At 35.9% G+C, this 25,785-nt stretch overlaps 1 protein-coding gene and 1 long non-coding RNA gene across 9 annotated transcripts in view; one reads left to right on the plus strand and one right to left on the minus strand.

The window, feature by feature from the left end:
* The window catches only part of Nrxn1 (neurexin 1), a 1,089,464-nt gene that overhangs the window by 752,517 nt on the left and 311,162 nt on the right, over positions 1-25,785 (minus strand). The window lies entirely within an intron of this gene.
* LOC139701788 (uncharacterized) lies at positions 1,921-7,890 on the plus strand. Of its 3 annotated transcripts, XR_011704341.1 has the most exons (4): positions 1,921-2,467; positions 4,817-4,884; positions 6,638-6,811; positions 7,663-7,890. It is a non-coding gene; the product is annotated as an uncharacterized lncRNA (long non-coding RNA). The 3 variants fall into 3 exon arrangements; XR_011704340.1 differs by lacking the exon at positions 4,817-4,884 and having other exon boundaries at positions 1,926-2,467; XR_011704339.1 differs by lacking the exons at positions 1,921-2,467; positions 4,817-4,884 and having other exon boundaries at positions 4,925-6,811.

Raw genomic sequence — 25,785 nt, forward strand, 5'->3', positions numbered from 1 at the left:
CACAGATTCAAACCAAACCAATCCCAGTTCACAAGGAGATACATAAAAGAAGTCTCAATCCTCAATGTGTTTGAAAGAAATCCAACCAATATTAACTAAATTAGAACAAAAATTACTGAGGAAGAAGAATAGACTGAGGTAATGGGTAAGTGGTAAGGAAAAACAAAATAATAAAGATATGGTGAAAGACATAGTTTACATTTATAACAAGAAATAATGGAATAAAAACAAGGGAAATGAATTTACTTATGTAATCATTGCTCTAATGCCTGCTCATCGACTATGATGAGAATTATTGCATTCTAGATACCTATTCATCAAATCTGTATACACACACACACACACACACACACACACACGTAAAATGGAAAAAAAAATGGTATACTCGCTTCTATTCTAGATGATAGAGCTACCAATTGATTTAGTGGCTGTCAGACATCATGATGGGTAGACTCACATAATTTCTTTTAATCCTCTCAACAGTCATCTTTTGAACTCCTCAACTATTTCATTTATCACCAACTTGACAAATAATCTTAATACTCTTTCAAGATATCTCATTAGTTGTTGGAATTACTGTTTTTCTTCTGACCATTGGTTCATTCATTTTTAATTCTTATAAAAAACTTATTGAACCACTACTGTGTCAGGTACAACTTTTAGCTACATACATAGAATACTGGACAAGAAAAGTCTGCTACTTAATGGGACCTTTATTTTGTTGCTTAATTATACAGACACACACACACATTGTGGACCTACATTATACCATTAATTTCTTGGGAGCTATTTCCTTAATTTTCTTTTCTTTGTTTTAGCATGGTAAGCATTTAATTCCAAATTGGCATTCAATAGATATGTGATACTTTATTTTAAAGATGTTTTCAGTATCATTATTGGATTAAATGGTATTTATTCCCCTACTTTAAAAATTCTACAAATAATATTACATCCAGTCCTAATTATCTGGCAAGGATTCAGGGAAAGTCTAATAATTTGGTATTTCCCACACTGAACATACTCTCTTATGTTGTTTCTGTCCCTGTTGAAACACAATTATTTATAAAGATTTCTAGGTCAGATTTCTTCCATAGTTGGAGCAACTCTATTCATCCTTCAGTAGTTTAGCTTAAAGTGTAAGTTTTAAATATCAGTCTCAATGACAAGATGAACATCTTAAGTGATATTTCCTCAGGAGAAGTCTATTAAGACCATTTCTCTAATTGTTTCTTCTGAGAAGTTTGCCAGTTGAAAAATACTAAATCTTGATTAAAAATAATGAAAGAAGTTCCTTTAGAATTATGGTTGTATTAGTGAGTTTGGGATGCTATTAAAAAATTACAGATAACGTAGCTTAAACTCTGTCATTTTTTTCTTACAGTTCCAGAGGCTGGAAAGTCTGAGACCAAAGAACCAGAAAATTCATTGTCTGATGTGGGTCTACTTCCTATTCATAGATGGCAATATTTTCACTCTGTCATTACTTTGCGTAAGAGGCAGGAAAGCTGCTGAGGTCTCTTTTATAAGAATACTAATCCTATTCATGGGGGTTATACAATTAAGAATTTCAATGTATGAATTGGGGGAGGGGCAGAGACATTGAGCCTATTGCCATAGTATGTGTTTGTATATATGTGTGTGTGTGTTATATACACACTGTCCTGTTCATTTTTCTCAGATAATCAGAACTGAGAGCAGTATTTTTGTTCCCTGGTCTCCATAACGTCAACAGTTCCCTGATGTTGTTCTTTTCATTATTCTCTGAAGGGCGGTGTAGCAGAGTGGTTACATAAATTTTGATCCAGGACTAAAACTAGATTTCTCTTCTTAGAATTTCTATGAGAGACGTTTTATAGAAATACACATAAACATTGTTACTGAGCCTATCATATAGTGAAAGACCCCAGCCCAATAACTTTAGGCCCAGTAATAAATCACCAGGGCTTGCTTCCGCACCTGCACAGACGTCAGATGTATTTTTCAGAAAATCAGTTAAGTGTAACCGATTAAGAAAGGACAGGATGGTTGGGAAAGGAACCGGCACGGTTGGGCAAACGGGATCATACAATGAAAAACCATACAATGAATAACAAATGGTTTTTATATGGTTTTTCCAGGAACCTATAGTGAAAAACAAGTTTACCCTTTAAGTGACCTATATGCTGGATTCAAAAGAGCCAATGAGATACCTGTTACTGTGCTAGGAGGGAAACTGACCACTGTACCCTATAAAAGATCTGTACCCCAAAGCCCGGTGTGCCAGTTCACCGAAGCTCCGGCTGAGGTTTCGCTGGGCACCCGCAGGCGCCTGTGTATCAATAAATCGCCTCTTGCTTTTGCAGCCAGTGCCTCGTGCGTCTTTCTTGGACAGGGAATCGGTGGGTCTTTCATTTGGCGAGCCAGCCAGGAGAACTCCTGTAACCCCGTCCGGATCCCTGCCCGAGGAACACCCGATAACCACTGGGAGGTAAGCTGGCCAGTTCTTGTCATTTTGTGTCTCTGTCTGTCTGGTTGTTATCTTGTTATCTGTTCATGCGCAGCGTCTGTACGATTACGCGTAATCGCTCTGTATTCTGGGCAGCTTGAGAAGGAGTTGACGAACTCGGACTTCTCCCCTGCCACCCTGGGAGACGTCCCAGGGGCTCAGGGAGGCCCATCTTGGGGGGCCTCCAATGTTCTGTAGAGTACACTGTACTCGTGGGTGAAGGAGGTGACGGTATCCCTCCTCTCCCTAATCCGTCAGGTACGTTCGGTTTGTGCTCGAGCCGCGCAGCGTTCTCTGTGTCCAGTCTGATATTTGTGTCTGTCTTCTTGCCTTTGCCCGAAGCCGCAGCGTTCTTTGTGTTTTGTGTCCTGTCTGATTTGTATCTGTCTCCTTGCCTCTGCATTTTCTCATTCCACCTGAGACTAACATGGGACAATCTATAACAACTTTAACATCTCGCTTTGACTTTTCTCAAAGCCCTGTCCTCATTATTAAATTAGTGTTAATTGGCTTTAGAGATGGGAACCAAATTTTCAGTCACAAATTTTAACACTCTCAAGGGGACTTTTAAGGAGTCCCCACTCTGCTCTCTTGGGGAAGCCTAGCACTCGAAACAACTGCAAGCAGAGGATGGACTTTTTGGGAGCTGGCTACTAAAAAGTTAGAAAAAAAAAAAAAATGCCTAATGCCTAAGGTCAAACCAAACTGGAGGAACTGATCCTATGGGTGAAAGATAGGATTAAGGGACTCCCAGCAGCTGCCAGAGCCATTTAGCTCTGGGGAGTTCCCTGGGTCCTTATCTACATCTTAAGGATTAGGCCACCTCTGTTTACTTAAAAAGAAGGGACACTGAATGCAGTAAAGCCAGTCACACTGGGACCCTTGATTTTACACCTATAGTTGCCTCTACGTGAAAACATCTGGTCCACTCATGGGAAAGTCTATGGTGCCACTGATGGGAGTCATAATTAAATGAAAGTTCAAAACCTGGAGAGATATTTTCTTATCTGGTTGTCTGATTGTTTCTTAGGGATAATCTAGGTTAAATGTGTGTCTAAAAAAAATAATAATAATTTTTATTGTAACAATCTGGTATCTAAATGGGTTTCTAAAGCATTGCACTATCTTGCAGTTAAAAGTTGGGTTTAAGCAATTGTTTAATTTGATTTCAGATAGTTCATGCTAGAAAACTTAAATACTTGGGATAAAAAAAAAAATTTAAAGAGTTTCAATTTTGAACTGGGTAGCCTGAAAAGAAATTAAAACGTTGGTCTGGCTCATAAAAATGACATTAAATAATTAAATAGTAATAGTCTTAGAAATTTTCAAAGCTTAATTTCAGATATATATGGTAGTGTGTGGGCAAATCAATGCTACTTTAGAAACTTCAGAACAAGCAGAGTGGCTTAGAGGTACTAAAGAAATTTCTTCTGATGGTAGAGATCCTATTTCCAGTTTTATGTGAACAAGTTTTTCTAGTGTAAAAAGATATAAAATTTTAAATTTTGGAAATTGCTTCTTAAATTTGTATCATAATTTTCAACATCTAAACCTGGAAATATAACTTAAGGTTAAAATGTCTTAGGCCTAAAGTGTCTGCTCAAAATAGCAGTTTTTTCCCCTGCTCCTTCCAGACCTTGGTCAGGGCTTAAACTGATATGCAAACAGAAGCAGCTTGGAGCTCAGGCCCAAGAAAAAAAAAAAGGTAAAAGTGTCTTTTTACCTGAACTCAAACTAGACCAAACCAAGAAGTAAATTGTATGGTATTTACTAACTACTGGCCAGTCATCTTTTTTTTTAGGATTCTTGTTTTTTTTCTTAGATTCTGTATTTTTTTTTGAGCTCGTGATTCTGAACCTGCAGACCTAGGTTAATGATTTTCTGATCAGTAAAGTTTTTTTAAAAAAAAAACAAAAAAAACATTGCAATGGAGATTTCATCTGCAAAAAGCTACGAGGCCTTTATTATTGTTATGTGTGCACACTCTTGTTATGTGTTGTATGTCGGTATGTCTGTATGTGTGTATGTCCATATATCCTACAGTGATATAACAATTGACAGATGAGGAGCGCTCATAAAAAAAAAAAAAATTAAAAATAGATCCAAATATCTTTAATTCACGTGATTCAAACGGTTCAATTTAGATTGGGTAAACAGATAAAAGTAAAGATGTCCTCAAAATTAAGCTTATAAGTTTCTCTAGGTGTTCAAAAAGGCCCTAATAAAATGTTAACTCTGCTTAAATTTAAAAGTTTACAAGTATTGTTTCAAAATGTGAACAAAAGGAGGTTTATGTAATTATGGTGTTATTAATGTGTTCATATCTTCCAGGTATACAAGTCTGTAAGGTAGAAGCTTCAAAAGAACATTATATCAAGCTGGTGTTCTAAAGTTGTATGGTAATTTTAGGCTTCAAAAAAACATGTTAGAGACTCAATTATATCATTTGTGTTCTAAACTGAACTTGTTATCAATAAGATATGTACGGTTCCATGTTACTTTCTACTCTGAGGGTCTGAGAGCCTAATCTGTGTAAAGGTTTTATTGCAAAACACAAAAGTACATTACTACTTTTCTACAAGAGGTTAAAAGCTTTCAGCCTTTAATTCATGTTTTAGGTGTGATATTATGTTGTGTTAGCTAATGTTCATGTAAACTTGAACAACAATTTATGTAAACTTTGTAAAATGATCAGCTTCAGAACTATAGTACTTGAGATTTATAAAGAGCCCTGCCTTACTTGAAATAAGGCTCTGTCCCATCTCACTACATGTGAAAGTGGCTATAAAAAAAGTAAGCCAGATTTCAGTACAGTTAAAGTTGTGTCCAAAAGTAGGTTTTTGCCAAGATTACTAGGATCTCAAACAGGAAATTATGATGTATAACCCGGCCAGAATTCAAGGTAGCTATTATATAAGCTAAATATGTTTTTACCCTAGTTAGTTTTGTTTTGTAGTTTGCTTATAGATGGTTTAAGGATTGCCTGTTAATGTTTTAAAGAGGTATTGCTTTAAGAACACAACCTGGGTCAACATAAGATAAGGAGTTATCACCTACAGGATAGAGAGATAGACATTAAAGCCCAGTGCTCTTAATATAAGGCTGTTAACTTATTTGCTGGATGTTTAAGATCAAGTTTTTAAAATTAGTTAAATTAAAAGGGCCAAGAAAACCAATATTCGGCTCTTGCCCTCTGAGTCAGTCTGAATCAGGGAATAGGGGACTTCTCCAAAGGGCTCAGCAAACTCTAGGCCACATAACCTCCTGAGCAGGGAGATTAATGAGACCAGTGGAGGACAGAAAGCCAATCGGTGCATTTGCTGTAAAGAGGAGGGTCATTAGAAAAGGGAGACATCCCTGATGCTTCTGAGGGAAGCCATATGGTCAAGCAAGGCCTGGACCCATCCTAGCGCAAATGGCACTAGCAGAACTGAAAAGCTGCTATGAAGTTCCCGAGGACTCCCAGGATAACTCAGCTGACTGTAAACAATAGGTAGAGACAAAAGTCAGTTTGACTTGCTTCATCTTAAACATTTAGCAAAGACAGTCAAAGCCAAAGCACAGCTGTTCCTAGACATCTTAAATGATAATAATAGTTAAATGTAACTTCCATAAATAAGTAAACTGGAGGCTACAAAAGAGATTCTTAGACAGAAATGCCTGATAACTGTCAAAGGGACTGCTAGAATAGTTTTAGTCTAAGGCCTTTATTTCTAGCCAACGCAGGTAGGCTTGATGTTTGCTAATATGGTTATCCAGCCCTAAGTAGCAGAATTAAAGATTTCTCTATTAGACATAGAGGTTATACTAGTAAAAGGATTTTGCAGGATCAGATGGCATTAAATTATTAAACTATATCTTAAAAAAAAAAGACATCTGTACCCTTACATGTAAGTTGTTGTGTTGACATCCCTGACATTTCTGACAATGTGACAAATATCCTTAAAGATTTACCTGCTCAGATGGAAGCCATGTTCTCAGCAACTTTTTCGTGGAAACAATATCCTAGCTCCTAGTTCCTGGTACTGCCTGATAAAAAACATTGTTAATCTTTGTCTTGGCCATTATACTCATCGGCATATTTCTGTGCTGTGGCATTTATTACTGCATCAATATGGTTCCAGTACTAATAAGTTCTTGTTTCTCTTATAGACCACCCATCACTCAAATGGCCCTCCAGCCTATTACTTCTCAATTAGACTTTCATCATGGACCACTCGATAGACCCAATATTTTTAAGGGGGACTCCAAACTGCTTGCCCCACGCCATCCCTTTTCAGCCTGAAGAAGCCAGAAAGATTCTCTTCGTCCCCCTTCCTCACAGCAGTAAGGAGTTCCCAAATTAAAAAAATAAATAAATAAATAAATAAAGCCAGATTTAAAGTTAGGTAGTCAGTGTAGTTAGATAAATCGGGGGTCTAATATCAAGTGACCAAGTCTATCACTGCCTTAGAGAAATCTCTCTCTTCCCTCGCAGAAGTCGTGCTACAAAATAGGAGGAGATTAGATCTGTGATTCCTTAGAAAAGATGGTCTCTATGTGGTTTTAAAGGAACAATGTTGTTTTTATGCTGACCATACGGGGGTGGTCCGGGAAACTATGGAAAAAGTCACTAAAAGGTTGGCAAAAAGGCAAAAAAAAAAAAAAAATTTGAAGCACAACAAGGATGGTTTAAACATTGGTTTAACAAATCCCCATGGTTAACTACTTTGCTATCCACCATAGCGGGACCTTTAGTTATTCTGCTAATAATCCTAACGTTTGGACCCTGCATACTCAATAGATTGGTGCAATTCATGAGAGAGATACTTTCTATAATCCAAACTATGGTTCTAACTCAACAGTACCAGTTGCTTAAACAACAAACAGGGTCACACACAAGCTTAATCCAAGAACCTGAGCAAGCAGAACAATGGATATAAGATTCTATCCATGATAAAGAAAAAGGGGGGAATGAAAGACCCCAGCCCAATAACTTTAGGCCCAGTAATAAATCACCAGGGCTTGCTTCCGCACCTGCACAGACGTCAGATGTATTTTTCAGAAAATCAGTTAAGTGTAACCGATTAAGAAAGGACAGGATGGTTGGGAAAGGAACCGGCACGGTTGGGCAAACGGGATCATACAATGAAAAACCATACAATGAATAACAAATGGTTTTTATATGGTTTTTCCAGGAACCTATAGTGAAAAACAAGTTTACCCTTTAAGTGACCTATATGCTGGATTCAAAAGAGCCAATGAGATACCTGTTACTGTGCTAGGAGGGAAACTGACCACTGTACCCTATAAAAGATCTGTACCCCAAAGCCCGGTGTGCCAGTTCACCGAAGCTCCGGCTGAGGTTTCGCTGGGCACCCGCAGGCGCCTGTGTATCAATAAATCGCCTCTTGCTTTTGCAGCCAGTGCCTCGTGCGTCTTTCTTGGACAGGGAATCGGTGGGTCTTTCAATAGTAAGTGCTCAGCAAAGGAATTGTCTCTGTATGTGAGCAAAAAGAACCATGTGGAAAGTTTTTCTTCCTTCAGAGAAGTTGAGACTTTTTGAGACCTGACAACTTCTCTGAGACCTGATGGCACAGTACATTGTTCTGTAAATATTTTGGGTTTGTGTATAAGTAAGAGAGCCCCTTAGCCATATTATCATCAATAAAGTTGAGTGCAGATTGACACAGACACCACCGTGGGAGGAGGTGGGTGGAAGATGTGTTAGCAGATTAATGAAACATAAAGTCATTCAACCAAAAGGATAAAGTTATTTTGTTTTATTTAATCCCCTAACAAAATATAATTCATAATTAAAATTTTTTTATGCTACACATGAGGAAATCAGGGACAGAAACTTCAACCAATATGCTCAATTTTATGTAGTGATTTAATTCAGGATTTGACAATGAGAACAGAGTTAGGCAAACAACCAAGGGCTCTCACTAACAAGAATATGAGAAAAATAAAGGTCTTTTATCAAAGATTTCAAGCTCAATAGCTTTTTTTTTTTAAATGTTTTAGTTGTTGTTGTTTTTAAATTTTTTAGTTGTATTTGGACACAATACCTTTATTTTATTTTTTTGTGGTGCTGAGGATCAAACCCAGTGCCCTGCATGTCCTAGGTGAGCGCTCTACCATTAAGCCACAACCCCAGCCTCGAGTTCAATAGTTTTAAGGACCAAGGGCTATGCTTGTGGGTGAAGACATGACTGTGTGTGTGTGTGTGTGTGTGTGTTTTCATTTGCATGCCTGCATGTATTGTATAAACAATTCAGTTAAGGGAACTATGGGAAATATCACAGTAACCTAACAAAATATAAAAATCCTACAACTTTCACATTGTGACTGGACTGAAAGATATCAAAAGAATTGGAGATTTGGAGACTTGCCAGTGTTAAGTAGGAGACATGAAATCTTCGTCTCTCACCAATCATGATTGATCAATATCAATGATCAATGTTAGACTATCATTGTTGTCTTCAACTCAACTACCATTATTTTCTATTCATTAAACTTCCTTGCATAACTCTATGAATCTTTGTAACAGACTGAATGTGGAGAAACTACTGCTTAGATAATCAAAAGATGGATAATAATAAATTATTTCTACTTTAAAATGAATATCTCACTTAATATCAATTTCATCTGGGTGGTTCTTAGTTTTAGCTATTAGCACGGAGGGCTTTACTTCTCCCATCTTGAAAGCCTTCCTTAAGCCAACTCTGCTTACTTAAATCTTACCATGTTTCCAGACAGTGTTCATTCAGAGGGTTTCCTGAGGTCTCCCCACCATCCAAGCAAATAGCTTGGAATAATAGAATGGGAGAGGCGGAGAGAAGCCACAGCCAGTATAGCCTCCAGACTTCTATATAAATAAATGCAGATAAATATTTCAAAGAACAAATTATAAAAGTAGTAAATCATACATCTCTATAGGGTATCAATTTTTCATCCTACAACTAATATCCAGATATCTGGCTTATGCCCTTTCTATAAATTTGATGACCATGCACTCTGATGTTTGGATTAGAAAATGCAAGTGATAAATAATCTACACAAGTTTGTGTTGCCTAGTCACTTCTTTCTAAAGCTTTCTTGAGCCTTAGAGAAACTCTAAAAGGAACTTTATTTCAAGAAACTCCCCCAAATTAAATAGAGCAGAATTTATGTAAAACTGGTTCTGTCACGCCTTGTTCAGTGTAGCACCTCCTTCTGGTCTAAGCTACACATCAGCCACATTTATAAAGGTTGAACTGAAATCTTCCAGTTAATTTGACCTTTTTGCTTGTTTTTATTCATCCGTAAGTAAATACAATAGCTCTGAGCCCTAAGGAGGCACCTCACCCACATTAGCTGCCTCTATTAGACATTATGTTGGTTGGAGGATATAAGCAATGGCTGAACCAGATATCTGCATTTGTACCTACATAGAAGGCCTGCAGTTCTCTTTCATGGAATTTAGAGCTTTCCAGAGGACAAAAGACCCATGCTTAGTCCCAGTGTGTTTTTTGCATCTATAAACAACTCATCCCATTCTCTCTGGAATCTCTAGCATGTGCAAATCACTCAGGCACTTCATCAGAGAGATTCTATTTCCCTTATCAAGCCTTTGAATATGTGACAATAATTAAGGTTCAGAGAAATGCTAGAACAAGAGAAAAACAACCCAGGCGCCACTTAGCTAGCTCTTCTTTTTTTTTTTTTTTTCCTGCTTCCTCTCTCCCCCCCATCACTGAAATTTGAGCCTGTCAATTACATGAATGGGCTCACATTCACTCCAGTTGCTGTGCACAGCCTGCATCTTACTGCAGAGGTTAAGACTGACAGCTCTACTCTGGAACCTGATAACAAGGCTCTTGTCCAGTTTCTGGGGGTCAGAAGACTCTCTGTTAAATGTTTGTACCTCAGAGCACCCAAAGGTCTACTTCTGTAAAAGTAGACAGGGAAACTGTAACCACAATTTAGCTTTCAGATGACTGAGCTGAAGTGAACCTTTGGTTTCTAAGGGCAGCTCCCACACTGGCCCTCTGGAGAACATACCCTCAAGTTTCCATCACAGAGAAGGGTGCCAAAGGAGCTAGTCAATTTCCCTTGAGCTCCAAGCGCAGACATTTAGTTCAGCAGGCAGGATAATCTACAACATTTTACAAGTGTCTATCTTTTTTTTTATTTTATAAAATCAGTTCTAATTTATGACAGGCTCTAGAAAGTATCAAAGCTAAGAAGAGGATCCTAAGGCATGTGTTTCAAAGATAGATGCCTGTGCTTTACTACTATGAATATGTAGTATTCAGATTTCTCTGACATGCAGCAACTACTTTTGCATTAATACTTGTTAAAGGTGGAAAAATAAGCAAGCAGTGGCAACCTCATTTCTCCTCCATTTAATGCATATGTTTGCCTCTGCCAAAGGAAGAGGACCACAATAGTATAATCTTAAGGAGACCAAGTCATTGATTTTTTTTTTGAAGTGGAAGGAGTACAAAGTGTCAAAAGGATGTAAGTAAAGGGAAAATAAAAGTTAAAAGAGTTATATTTACCATCTGATTTATTGAAGCATTGTACTCTTTTTCATATATTTTTGTTTAATAAAACCCAGTTAATTTCTCCTCATTAAAATTTGAGATAGATCCACTCCTTGCCTTATTTTACAGATGGAGAAAACACAGAGGTTCAGTAACTTACCCAAAGCTACGTATAGCTAGTAAGTAGCACAACTGACTTTAAAAATCTCATCTATTATACACCAGAATTTATTTGTCATAGTTAAACCGTGATTGTTGCAGGTAGGGTCTCAGGAACTACCCCTTGGTGACAAAGAACACCCTGAAAAGAGACAGCTATCTAGATCCCGTGCCTATGGCATGTCTAGTCACTCCACCACTCTTTGAAAGAATGGGGATCATAATGAAGGGATCTTCCAAGCAGATCTAATGTTCCATAATAAGGCACTTTCGATTTGTAGCAAAGATCACTATCAATCTCTTATAGCAAAGATGCTATGTCACAACTTTTTGGCTCTACATTTATATCAAGCCTAATCTATAGGTTTATACATATAATTTGAGTATGTGCATATCATTTATTTCATTGTTTTTGGGCTAAATGCTAATGGTAAAATAATTTTAAAATATAAAATCCCCAAAGCTAATTCACAACAAAAGAAGACAGTGAATAGAATGAATTCTGACCATTGTCCAGAGATCTGGTATCTTAGTATGAGCAGAGTACTAAGAGATTGTGAAGGAAGAATTGACAATAGTGGCAAATTGGAGAAAAACTCAAGTGAGCAATAAGGTGTTCATCGTGTTAACTATGGTGTAGTCAGTCATATGATAGGATGCTAGGCAGCTATAAAATCACATTGATGTTTATTGACTTTAGAATATTTTTGGTATGTATCATATGTAGACAAGCAGACTATAAAATATAAGCAACATGCTTCCCCTTTTTAACAAATAGATGGTTCTAAGGAGAACCTTTTAGCAAATGTTAATAATGCTTATGTAAAGGTTAGAATCATTATCTCTTCGGCTTTTTCCTGTATTTTCTAAGTTTGTTTTTTTTTTTTTTACAGTGAATATGATTTTCCTTTGCAATTAGAAAAAAAATTCAATACATTTTATTTAAAAATCAAGTAGTGTTAGCAAAGGCTTAACACAGCAAAGAAAATCAATTTGAAAATTCTCCAAGTTGGAAAAAATAAAATTCCTAACACGATTAAGATTTATTTCCACAGAGGACCTCATGAGCTCGAAATGCTTCACTGATAAATCTTGTCTTGAATTTCTACTTAGTGTTTTGGTACAATGCCAGATGTGGCATCTTGCCCTGGATCAGTTCCTCTCCCATAACCTTAAAGGCCTCTCACACTTGGGGATACTGAACTGCAGTGTCTCTCCCACATGGCAGCTTACTGCAACATTTTGCTGTGTCTGTCAATCAGTGGGGAGCAGTGCCAGTTGCTTCTTCACCCTGGATAAGAGATATCTCCTAGAAATTGTGAAGCTTCGATTTTCTCTGCCCTGGTATATATCCCTGAAAGTATGAAGGAGAAAAAGGAGCAAGAAGCCTCCAAGATCTATAATTGGACAGAATCCAGGGGAAAAAAATAAAATAAAAATAAAGAACATGGGGAAAACAGTCTCTAGGATGAAATGCAAAGGAGAACTGAAATGTAGATGCACCTGACTGCAAGTGAGAGCTTGAAGAGCTCTGATCAAGGATGTGTGCCTTGTAAGGCTTAGAGAATTATTACCAAGTTCTCCATTTAATTATGGCCAAAATATCCAGGTCTGTTTCCCATCAAACACTGTTTCTCAGTGTTTTGATGACTGGCTATATTACTTGTGCATCTTGACTGTGCTCCTGGGAAAGAGAGACAATTTAAATTAATGTTATTATTTGAGAAATAAGAATTGTTAATAACCAACAAATATAGAGGAAAAGCCAAAATTGCCACAGAAGCCTTTCAATGCCTCTGGGCTAACTTATCTGAATTGAAGAACTAGAGAAAAAAATTTTACTTATAAAGCTACCTGGAGAGCCTAGGGAAAGGAGGAACATTGTCCAGTGGCTAAGCATAGATCACCCACTCGGATCATTTACAACCTGGGTGGCTGCAGCCAGACCCTTGTGCATTCTGGGCTTCAGACACAACGTGGCCAGGGTACCAACAGCAGGCTCAGCATAAGAGAAGACTGCTTCTGGAGAGGTCTGTGAATGATTTGCTGTGCACCAACCGTTGTGTGTGTTTTTCCCAGTACACACTGAAAAAGAGCATAGTGTATACATGCTCATATATCACCAGCTTGTTAATGAAACACTGAAGCCAAGAGATGACAAGACTACAAGTTCTTTCATGTTTTTTTTTTTCCTGTTTTCTTTCTCATTTGTTATTTTTTGGTAGTAGATGAATGGAGTATGCAAATCATTTCAGATGTTTACTCAAATGCAAGATTCATTGTGATGATCTTTTTCACTTTTTTTATTCTAAAATTCATAGTTGTGCTTTATCATAAACTTCTCTAACATGACACTCTCTAAACTACCAAGAATTTTTATTTTAAGTCAAGCCTTCTCCTGAGTCTTAACAATATTCAATTCAAGACCAAAAAAAAAAGTGTCCCTGGATGTCAGGAGCAGGGTATATACAGTATAAGGTGCTTCATTTGCTGATGTAGGACAATAAGATCATGACATATTCCTAAGAAATTCTTTCACATATAATGTAGCCTTTGCTAGGGAGGAGACTTAGAAGGTAGTTCTATTATTTTGGCAAATATTTCTAAATTTTATTTCTTCATCCATACCTTAATATCAGCAAGTTATATATAAGGAGAAAATTTTAGTCCATGACTCATAATGACACTAATTTTTTTCAATGTTAGCTGTTAATAAGTTGAAATTAAACTATTCGATGCATATTAACAAATGAACATAGTCAATTTAATTATAAAACTATTAATCAGATGTTGTTTAGTTTCTTATGATAAAAAACTGGGTAATTTAAAATTACATCTTTAACCTAGCTGTGAGTTTATAAATAACATACAAAGCAGAAAAATATCTGGAAACTAAGAAAGCAAATAAAATACAATGAATACTATTTTAAAATCCAGGTAAGCAAGGGAAAATAGAAAATACCTATGTGTATGTGATGGGATGTTATCCACCCTTCCATTCATTTATTCAAAATATTTATTGATCATCTTATATAGGGCAGGCGTCTTCTTAGGTGGTAGGAGTACAGTAGCAAACAGAAAATCCAAGCATCTGCCTGCCTGATTACCAGGTTAATCATCCACATTAATCACCCACATTAATTGTCCACATCTGTATTTGTACATTTAGATTTCTTTCATGGTTAATACTGAGCCACTTTTTATATGAATTACAGGGCAATAGAAAAAAAATGAGAAGGTCTAGTTTCTAATGTAATCTCTATTTGACCTTGGCCTTGACATTTAAACCTCTTGCAAACTTAATTTTTTTTTTGTTCATCTGTTAAATATGTTGGATAGATGACCTCCAACCTTTATTGAAGTTATAAATATTTGTAATTTTGTATTTCCTGCCTAGAGGAGAACATGTTTTGGCTCATGTTTATAGTGTTGGTAAGTGGAAAGTTCTCGACAATTAAACAACAGCAACAACTATGACTAATTGCAATCAACAACAAACTGAGAAGGGTATTGCTGTACTTAAAAATATGTAAGTGAAGCAGTGACAGGCAGTTCTGGGCAAAGTTCATGGGAAAAATCACAAGACTGATTACAGCCATTGTGAAGGGTTGTCAGAAACAGCAAGTAAATTACAGAGAAAGGGATCCACAAATCCTTTCCTGAAAATCACTACTATTATCATGGTGTTAACTGGGTAATTTTTTCAGCACAGAGGCCAATGCATTTTTAAAAAACATAATCAGTTGGAGGTACACATAGAAAATGTACCTCTTAAAACAGCTAATCTGAGGTTGTTCTATTAAATAAAATAAGCAAAAATAAAAATGCATACTATATATTAGTATGCAAGTTATCTGCATAAAATAATAAATCTTTTAGCTAGTCTTTTCTTCAGAGAAGGAACAAGAAAAAGAAATCTGAGATAGCATGTCTCATGTAGACATGGGCAAATCTCATTAATATTAAAGATGATATTCATAAAAATAAATCTTGAATTAATCATGCTTGGATAATCCAGTATTTTTATTAAAGAACAACAGAGCATGGAGTTGACTATAAAATGGAATTTATTTCTAATTGTATATGATTTAAATAAACCAGTGTCACATTAAAGAGTTTTTACTTTTGGAAACAGAAGCTTTGCCTTGGAGTGTCCTGGGCAGAGTTTGATTCATTAGTTGGTGAGTATTGTATTCCTCATAAATTCCAGCCCATGACAAAACTACTACTGTTTTTACTTCTTATTTGTACATCTAGCAGATACCTGTTAATATGATTATATTTTGATCTCTTTGCTCCAAGAATTCCTTATCTCCTTTTATTTTTACCCTTATTCATGTTTTCCAAAGTATTTTTACATCCACTATGTTGTTTAGTCCTTAAATGCTTCCTTGAGTTCAATAAGGTAGGCCTAAGCTCTCTGAGCCTCAGTTTCTCCATCTATAATGTGAGAATAATAATAACCACATTGCAAAGTCTGTGTGAAGATTAATTAAGATAATAATGATGATGGTTATGTTAACAGCATTTCTTGATTTTTTTACTATGTAACTATTTTAATTGTGCTACATCAGTTAACTTAGTTAATACTCATAGTAACTTTGAAATAGGTCTTATTATTATCCTCATCTTAGAGTGGAGAAAACTGGGACATAAAAAGGCAAAGATAATATGCTCAAGATTGTCTACCAGGTAATGATAGAATCTAACTAGAATTACCCTGGGAATCATGGTACTTTCCTTTGTCAGCAAATACTTACATTTTCAAATTCGTGGTTTTTGGTAAGTGTATTCATTTTAGATCCATAATTGATATAGGATTGATATATATTATCCAACATAAATGTAATACCATCAATAATAGGCCACACTGATCTTAAATAAAAATGAACAATTAGGACTGAATCTTAATTCATCATTATCATTATGTCATAGTCATAAATATCATTTGCCCAATGTAAAGGAAACTAGAATACAACGAGAAAGTATCAGGGAAGAAGACTAAATAAATAATAGTCTAAGCATATTTAAATGCTTTTTAGAGCTCAAAGAACTGGAAAGGTTTTGAAAAATTGAGTTGACATTTGGAAACTCTACATTTCACCAAAACTCAGTTTGGTTTTTAAACCCATGAAGCAAGAATTATATCTTTAAAAAGATCTTTTATAAAAAAGAATTATGCTTGAAGAGAAAAAATTCTTTTAAATTACATTTAAAATATTTTTCTAAAGAAAAATTGCTATTCATGAAGTCATATGAAACAATTCATATTTTATTTAAGCAAAAATCTGATCACAACATACATGCTTTTTGAAGACAGATTCATTGAATCAATGCTGAAACACCAATGCTTGGGCCATAGCTGGTGCTCAATAAATGTTGTGTGAAATTTTGAACTTAACTCCTGCAATTTTACTAAGGTAATAACATGTATGCATGCACACACACACACACCCTTCCTGCAGCTAAAATTAAAGTTTACTTATTTTTTCCCTCTCAAGAACTGTCTATCAAAAATCAATCATAATGATCCCCCAAATCAATCACTCTTTAAATAAATAAAAATTCTAATACCTACTGATCTTCAAACACATAAGTATTAATTAGCATAATGAGAAAATGAAAGCATTTATAAAGTTCTCTAAAGACTTCAATCCACTAAAAAGATTTATATTTTCAATTAAATCTATGACCAAGGTGACATAGCAGAAGATATAGTTTCCATGTCAGAGTAAATTAGGCTAGCATTCCATGAATCAGGAGAGATAGCAGAGGCATTAAATAGAAAAAGGTGGGCAGGGTAAATGAGGAAGACTATCAAATTGAGCTGCAATCCCCATCCCATTGACAAACCTCTGAACTGCTGTCAAGGGTTATTGTTAATCCATAAGGCATTGTTACCCTTTACCATGACCCATTATTTCCTCATGTTGGAAAACTGTCATAACACACTCATTGTATCAGAACCAGATTCTGCACCATTATCTCCCTTCAAATTACTGTAATAAGCATTAGCAACATCCATCATGCCAATAGTGTCCTGTTAGATGTGGTGACAGTGTGCATTGTACAGCCATAAACACAGGATTGACTGTCATATTCAGACTTCTTCACCTTGCCATTTACACATATGTGGTCCAGAATATCCTTTTACTACTTCTGATTTTGCCTCCAGATGACTTTTCAAAACACACGATCCTATTCTTGATATTTCCATTATATTAATAAGTCAACCAGCAATAAGGTAATAATCTGGTTACCTCTGTATAAGCATTTCTGAGAACTGCAAAAAAATGGCTTTCTGATTTCAAATTTTCTGTAAAGTATTAAGTTGGTCTTCCCTACTGATGCAGAACACCATCAACAACATGTGTGTCTCTCTCTGTGTGTCTGCATATGTTTATATAAATAAATGGCTTCTCCCCCCTTTTATATTTTCCTGAAATGACGTTTTGGCACCACAAAACCTCAATATATCAATACACGATTTGTCTGAGTATCTTGCACTGTTACTAAATGTCCCTGTTGGATATATTAGTTATTGGAAATACTGGTGGTAACCTAGTATCTAAAAAGTTAAGACAAGGACCACCTACTAAATGTAGAGCAAAACATCAACTGAGTACTTGCAATATTTCTATGGAGGATAACCCATTTATCCTGATGGGTTGGTTATCCTGATGACCCATTTCATATCTGAGCCCATAACACAACTTTTACCTATTAACTAAAATATAGTATTTTATTAAAATTCAGGATGATCCGTTTTAGAAAAGTATCTCAAATTGTTCTTTGTTCTAACCCAAAGAAATCTGAGTAGTATGGTTTATAGTAGTATGGTTTATAACTGTTTAATGCATTGTGCTAGAAGTGATTATTTTCCATCGTTTTTAGAAGGATCTAATAAGCTACTATGAAATCATTTTCCCTTACACCCATAGAATAACTTTTTTTTATTGCTAATTGTATAATATATTTTCTAACTGGAGAGAGTTTTAGGGTCCCTCTAATCTAATAATGATTTCTAACTTGTTTTCCCCTCAAATAATTTTTAAAATCAAATTCTTAGTCTACTATTTTCTAATTTCTAACAATTACACTTTATTGATATGATTTCTCTCCTCTGATTATAAATTCTCTGAGATCTGAAAGATCTCTATAATTGAATCCTTACTCTAGAAATTAAGCAAAATCGCTAATGTTTATTTAGGGATTTCATTGTGCTCATTTCACTATGCTATACACTTTACAAAGCTTGCCTCATTTGATGCACACAACTTTGAAGTTTGGGTAAAATTATTATTCCTGTTTCATAGATAAGAAGTTAAAATGCAGAATTCAAGATATACAACTGTAAAAAAGATAAGGAAAGTATCACAATCTTGAAAGCCAGGATTTGAACCCAGGAAGCCTAACTTCAAGCCTGGAGTCCCCCACAGGGAAAGACTATGCAGGATTACCTCCAGAGGGAGCTTCTGCGCATCATCTTCTGAGGGAAAGTGATATAGCAATTTCAAATGATCTGGAGAATAATGAATGAGTGCTTCACACCTGTCCTCTATGATCAGCTGCCTTTTACCCATCAGCACTCTTCAACCTCTGTCAGCACAAAGAGTAACATCCCCAGAGCACAGAGAAGGGTTGCTTCTGACACCACCAAAGTTCACACCTTGCTTTGCATTCTCCCTGACAACTCAATTTATCAGCATGTCCATCTGTTTCAGATGCATGACTGTTCATGTTTGGTTTTCAAAGTGTAGCTTAAAATTTCTGTTCTTCTCTGTGGCTGTCAATCCCTGGAATTCATCCATCCCTTTCTTAGTGCATGACAGAGATGCCCAGGTTCATTATTCACAGCTGCTGCTGAGTGAGATTTTAAAGCCCTTCTAGAGTAAAGCAGATCTTCTCTTTACCTTTGTCATCTTGCAACCACTTTCTGAGACGATGAGGTACCCAGCATGTTCTATTTCCATAACATTTACATATTATTAATAGAAACACAGACCAGAATCTCAAAGATGACATTGAAGAAAAGTTTGTTCACATTTTGCAACATAACCATACAAGAACATGATCTTGCCTGTGTTCCCTTAAAATAGTCTCTTTTTTCCACCCCCTCAATGGAGAGAAGTGGTTTTCATGCATCATTCTGGGAAGACTCTTATGTTCTACTATTTTTTTAAAAATTTCCTATTGTCATTCTGACTAGAACTGTGAATTGACATCAATATTGTCAGACAGAACCAAGAGTCATTAGAGCCAAATAAAATACCATGTCTCTAGAGACTATTTATTATAGTATAAAAAGGAATCAGGCATAACTTTAATGAGATTTCTCAGACTGTATGTCTTTTCCTGAAAGAAACTTGTTCCCTGTGTCTAATCAATCAGAGGATCAGAGCTCTTTTCTGCCTTCTCGTATTAGCCACCCATTGACCAGTGTGACCCTCAAAAAGAAGAGCCTCTGCATCTCTTAGATGATATGTAATTTATTATGATGTAATGTGTTGATTGTGATGATTTCTTTAGTTTTTCTTTTTCTTGGAATTCAAAATTTTCCCTTATCTCTTACTATGGGTTGGCATTCACTTGGAGACTTCTGGCTTCATTCTTGTCTGTAACTGGGACAAATGACTTATTACAATGTCTTTTAGGTCTCCTGATTACTAGCTTTTCACAAGCTTTGCTGTAGTCCTGGAAAATTGTGGATTCAAAGTTTTGTTATTGTTTTTGTTTTTGATTAGTGAATCACAGTATATATAATAGGTGAGGTTCATTTTGATATATTCAGACATGCACATTATTTGCTCCATTTCAATCCCCAGTATTTCCTGTTTCTCTTCTCTCCTCCCTCCCCCACCCCCTTTTCTACTCTATTTAGCCTCCTTCTAGTAATTGTTTTTTAATTAGTGCATTATAGATATACATAAAAGTGGAATTCATTTGCATATATGTACACATGCGCATTGCATAGTTTGGGTAATTTCAGTGAGTATAAATTTTAAAGAAACAACAATGCAATCAAACTTTGAATATACTACAAAAACTGAATAGTTTGCCAAGTTAAAAACAAGTTGTATTCTGATTATTTTTTGTAGGTCAGGTTTTTGAGATTTTCAATGCACTTATATAATTACTACCAAATGCAGGTAAATAGCCTCGGTAATGGAGATTTTAGAATCAGAGTTTGAACAGAAGCTATCTGGGAGATAAAGGGACACAGTGAAGAGGGGAGGAGTTGAGCTTCCTGAGATTTTGGCAAGACCAGTGGCACTAATGATCTGTAACAGTGGCTGGTGGTTCTCAGAGCTATAAGGGAAAAGGCATTGGCATTACCGTGAGTATTGATGAAAATTGCATATTGTCAGAGGAGCCTGTCTCTGATGTATTGTGTAGGAATCATTGAGAGTGGAACCCAGGAATCTGCATTTTAAAGAAATTGCTCACATGAATGCATAGCCAACTTAGAGATTTCTTTCATAGCTATCAATTTATAGATATCCAATACAGAGCCTTATGAAAAATAAAATATGCTGTAAACCAGACTATTTTCTATTGTAGATTAAGAATTCTACCCAGTTGCTTGGTTTGTATTAGGCAGGTCTGACTTCCTTTGCGCAGCTAGTCTGATGAGCCAACTTCTTTATTTTATATCTGGTCTGTATGCTGTAACTGTCAGTGAAACAGCTAATTTGAATCTCACTTGAAATGGCTTCCTCCATCTGGGTCATATTAGTTAGGTGTGACCTTTAAATATTTCTATTATCTTAAAAATAATCCTGTATCTTGCATTGGTATATGTGGCCAACAGGCGCATACACACACACACACATTTTTTTTTTTTTTCAGGATGGACATACAACTACATGTACCTTTCCCACTTATAATGAAATAGAAAGGTGAATATTTTATTGTGCAATTCATTTCCCATATTCTTACATGTATATAGACATAAAATATGTTTTTCTTCCTTGAATAAAGAAAAAAATGGGAAGAATGAAAATAGTCAACTTAATTAAAGAAGAGAAAATAAATTTCTGAGAATATACTGTTCTGAACTCAATGTTCTGAACCACTAATTGAGCATCTTAATTAGTATTAGAATAGAAACACTCAGGCCAGCCATTGGCTGCTAACAGGAGTCAGAGTCCTGAGCATCTAGAGAATAACAGGAATGATCAAGCAAAACAATGCTACTTGTATCTCTTACTGAGTGAAACTCAAATATTTAGATCACGTTTTCTTTTAAAATTCTGAACTTGTTTGAAATTATAAATAAATATGTACTTACCAACTTGCATATGTCTTATGAAAGGAAAGCTGTTTACATCAGAGTTTCTCTTAGAGTTAATGTTTTACTCTAATTTTCTTTAAAATCTACCTCTCAAAATAGCATTCTATAAGGCAAATAAAGACGACCTATGTCAGTGCAACACTTTTTTTTTTAGTCGATCTTTATTACTTTTGCCACTTCACTGTAACCCCCTCGTGCCCATGTTGATATCTGCAGGATTCATCTCTTTCGATCCATGATATTCCCAAATTAAATCCAAACATAGACATTAGAGCTTAGCATAATAGAAAGTTATACCTTAGTAGATTTTCTATCAGCATAGAGGACTCTGTTCTCTGATTCACACTCAGAGATTTATGTATTGTTCCATCAACGAGCTCAAATTCCAGTGTGGCCAATACTTTTAAAACCAGACACCAGCTTGCTGTTTCTAACTACAAATATGGCAAGCTACCCAAAGCATATAATATAACTATTAATGTGACTGTCCTGACATTCACTGAATGAAACACCTAATGAGGGAAAAGCCTCTGTTAATGATACCATAAATAAATGTTTAACATTTCCGAGCTTTAAATGACACAATAGGGAAACATTTAAGTAGACTGAGACTGGTTTTATTGTTGATTGAATAAGCAGTTTGTTAGGGATCCAGGCAATGGATTAGTAAATTTATAAAAAAAAAAAAAAATCAATTTTTTTTTTAATTTTTTATTGTTGGTTGTTCAAAACATTACAAATTTCTTGACATATCATATTCCACACTTTGATTCAAGTGGGTTATGAACTCCCACCTTCACCCCATACACAGATTGCAGAATCACATCAGTTACACATCCATTGATTTACATATTGCCATACTAGTGTCTGTTGTGCTCCGCTGCCTTTCCCATCCTCCACCATCCCCCCCTCCCCACCTCTCCCCTCCCCTCCCCTCCTCTCTCTCTACCCCCTCCACTGTATAACCCTGAGGGTCTCCTTCCATTTCCATGCAATTTCCCTTCTTTCTCCCTTTCCCTCCCACCTCTCATCCCTGTTAAATGTTAATCTTCTTCTCCTGCTCTTCGTCCCTACTCTGATCTTAGTTACTCTCCTTATATCAAAGAAGACATTTGGCATTTGTTTTTTAGGGATTGGCTAGCTTCACTTAGCATAATCTGCTCTAATGCCATCCATTTCCCTGCAAATTCTATGATTTTGTCATTTTTTAATGCAGAGTAATACTCCATTGTGTATAAATGCCACATTTTTTTTATCCATTCGTCTATTGAAGGGCATCTAGGTTGGTTCCACAGCCTTGCTATTGTGAATTGTGCTGCTATGAACATCGATGTAGCAGTGTCCCTGTAGCATGCTCTTTTTAGGTCTTTAGGGAATAGACCAAGAAGGGGAATAGCTGGGTCAAATGGTGGCTCCATTCCCAGCTTTCCAAGAAATCTCCATACTGCTTTCCAAATTGGCTGCACCAATCTGCAGTCCCACCAGCAATGTACAAGTGTACCCTTTTCCCCACATCCTCGCCAGCACTTGTTGTTGTTTGACTTCATAATGGCTGCCAATCTTACTGGAGTGAGATGGTATCTTAGGGTGGTTTTGATTTGCATTTCTCTGACAGCTAGAGATGGTGAGCATTTTTTCATGTACTTGTTGATTGACTGTATGTCCTCCTCTGAGAAGTGTCTGTTCAGGTCCTTGGCCCATTTATTGATTGGGTTGTTTGTTCTCTTATTGTCTAATTTTTTGAGTTCTTTGTATACTCTGGATATTAGGGCTCTATCTGAAGTGTGAGGAGTAAAGATTTGTTCCCAGGGTGTAGGCTCCCTATTTACCTCTCTTATTGTTTCTTTTGCTGAGAAAAAACTTTTTAGTTTGAGTAAGTCCCATTTGTTGATTCTAGTTATTAACTTTTGTGCTATGGGTGTCCTATTGAGGAATTTGGAGCCCGACCCCACCGAATGTAGATCGTAGCCAACTTTTTCTTCTATCAGAGGGAGTGTCTCTGATTTGATATCAAGCTCCTTGATCCATTTTGAATTCACTTTTGTGCATGGCGAGAGAAAGGGATTCAGTTTCATTTTGTTGCATATGGATTTCCAGTTTTCCCAGCACCATTTGTTGAAGATGCTATCCTTCCTCCATTGCATGCTTTTAGCCCCTTTATCAAATATAAGATAGTTGTAGTTTTGTGGATTGGTTTCTGTGTCCTCTATTCTGTACCATTGGTCCACCTGCCTTTTTTGGTACCAATACCATGCTGTTTTTGTTACTATTGCTCTGTAGTATAGTTTGAAGTCTGGTATCGCTATACCGCCTGATTCACACTTCCTGCTTAGCATTGTTTTTGCTATTCTGAGTCTTTTATTTTTCCATATGAATTTCATGATTGCTTTCTCTATTTCTACAAGAAATGCCGTTGGGATTTTGATTGGCATTGCATTAAACCTATAGAGAACTTTTGGTAATATCGCCATTTTGATGATGTTAGTTCTGCCTATCCATGAACAGGGTATATTTTTCCATCTTCTAAGATCTTCTTCTATTTCTCTCTTTAGGGTTCTGTAGTTTTCACTGTATAAGTCTTTCACCTCTTTTGTTAGGTTGATTCCCAAGTATTTTATTTTTTTTGAAGATATTGTGAATGGAGTGGTTGTCCTCATTTCCATTTCAGAGGATTTGTCGCTGATATACAGGAATGCCTTTGATTTATGCGTGTTGATTTTATATCCTGCCACTTTGCTGAAGTCATTTATTAGCTCTAATAGTTTCTTTGTAGAGCCTTTTGGGTCTGCTAGGTATAGAATCATATCATCTGCAAATAGTGATAATTTAAGTTCTTCTTTTCCTATTTTGATGCCTTTAATTTCTTTCGTCTGTCTAATTGCTCTGGCCAGTGTTTCGAGAACTATGTTGAACAGAAGTGGAGAGAGAGGGCATCCCTGTCTTGTTCCAGATTTTAGAGGGAATGCCTTCAATTTTTCTCCATTCAGAATGATGCTAGCCTGAGGCTTAGCATAGATTGCTTTTACAATATTGAGGTATGTTCCTGTTATCCCTAGTTTTTCTAGAGTTTTGAACATAAAGGGATGCTGTACTTTGTCGAATGCTTTTTCCGCATCTATCGAGATGATCATATGGTTCTTATTTTTAAGTCTATTGATGTGGTGAATAACATTTATTGATTTCCGTATATTGAACCAGCCTTGCATCCCAGGGATGAATCCTACTTGATCATGGTGCACAATTTTTTTGATATGTTTTTGTATCCGATTCGCCAGAATTTTATTGAGGATTTTTGCATCTAGGTTCATTAGAGATATTGGTCAGTAGTTTTCTTTCTTTGAAGTGTCTTTGTCTGGTTTAGGTATCAGGGTGATGTTGGCCTCGTAGAATGAATTTGGAAGTTTTCCCTCTTTTTCTATTTCCTGAAGTAGCTTGAAAAGTATTGGTATTAGTTCTTCTTTAAAGGTTTTGTAAAACTCTGCTGTATACCCATCCGGTCCTGGGCTTTTCTTAGTTGGTAGTCTTTTTATGGTTTCTTCTATTTCCTCAATTGATATTGGTCTGTTTAGGTTGTCTATATCCTCCTGACTCAATCTGGGCAGATTATATGACTTAAGAAATTTATCTATGCCTTCACTATCTTCTAATTTATTGGAGTATAAGGATTCAAAATAGTTTTTGATTATCTTCTGTATTTCTGATGTGTCTGTTGTGATATTGCCTTTTTCATCCCATATGCTAGTAATTTGAGTTCTCTCTCTTCTTCTCTTCACTAGCATGGCTAAGGGTCTGTCGATTTTGTTTATTTTTTCAAAGAACCATCTTTTAGTTTTGTCAATTTTTTCAATTGTTTCTTTTGTTTCGATTTCATTAATTTCAGCTTTGATTTTAATTATTTCTTGCCTTCTACTTCTTTTGCTGTTGTTTTGCTCTTCTTTTTCAAGGATTTTGAGATGAAGTATGAGATCATTTATTTGTTGGTTTTTTCTTTTTTTAAGGAATGAACTCCAAGCAATGAATTTTCCTCTTAGAACTGCTTTCAATGTGGCCCATAGATTCCAATATGTTGTGTCTGTGTTTTCATTTATCTCTAAGAATTTTTTAATTTCCTCCTTGATGTCTTCTATAACCCATTGATCATTCAGTAACCTATTGTTCATTCTCCAAGTGATGTATGCTTTTTCCTTCCTTCTTTTATCGTTGATTTTCAGTTTCATTCCATTATGATCAGATAAGATGCATGGTATTATCTCTACTCCTTTATATTGTCTAAGAGTTGCCCTGTGACATAATATATGATCTATTTTTGAGAAGGATCCATGTGCTGCTGAGAAAAA

Source organism: Marmota flaviventris, chromosome 14, assembly GCF_047511675.1.
Source record: "Marmota flaviventris isolate mMarFla1 chromosome 14, mMarFla1.hap1, whole genome shotgun sequence".
In the NCBI taxonomy this organism is placed as follows: domain Eukaryota; kingdom Metazoa; phylum Chordata; class Mammalia; order Rodentia; family Sciuridae; genus Marmota; species Marmota flaviventris.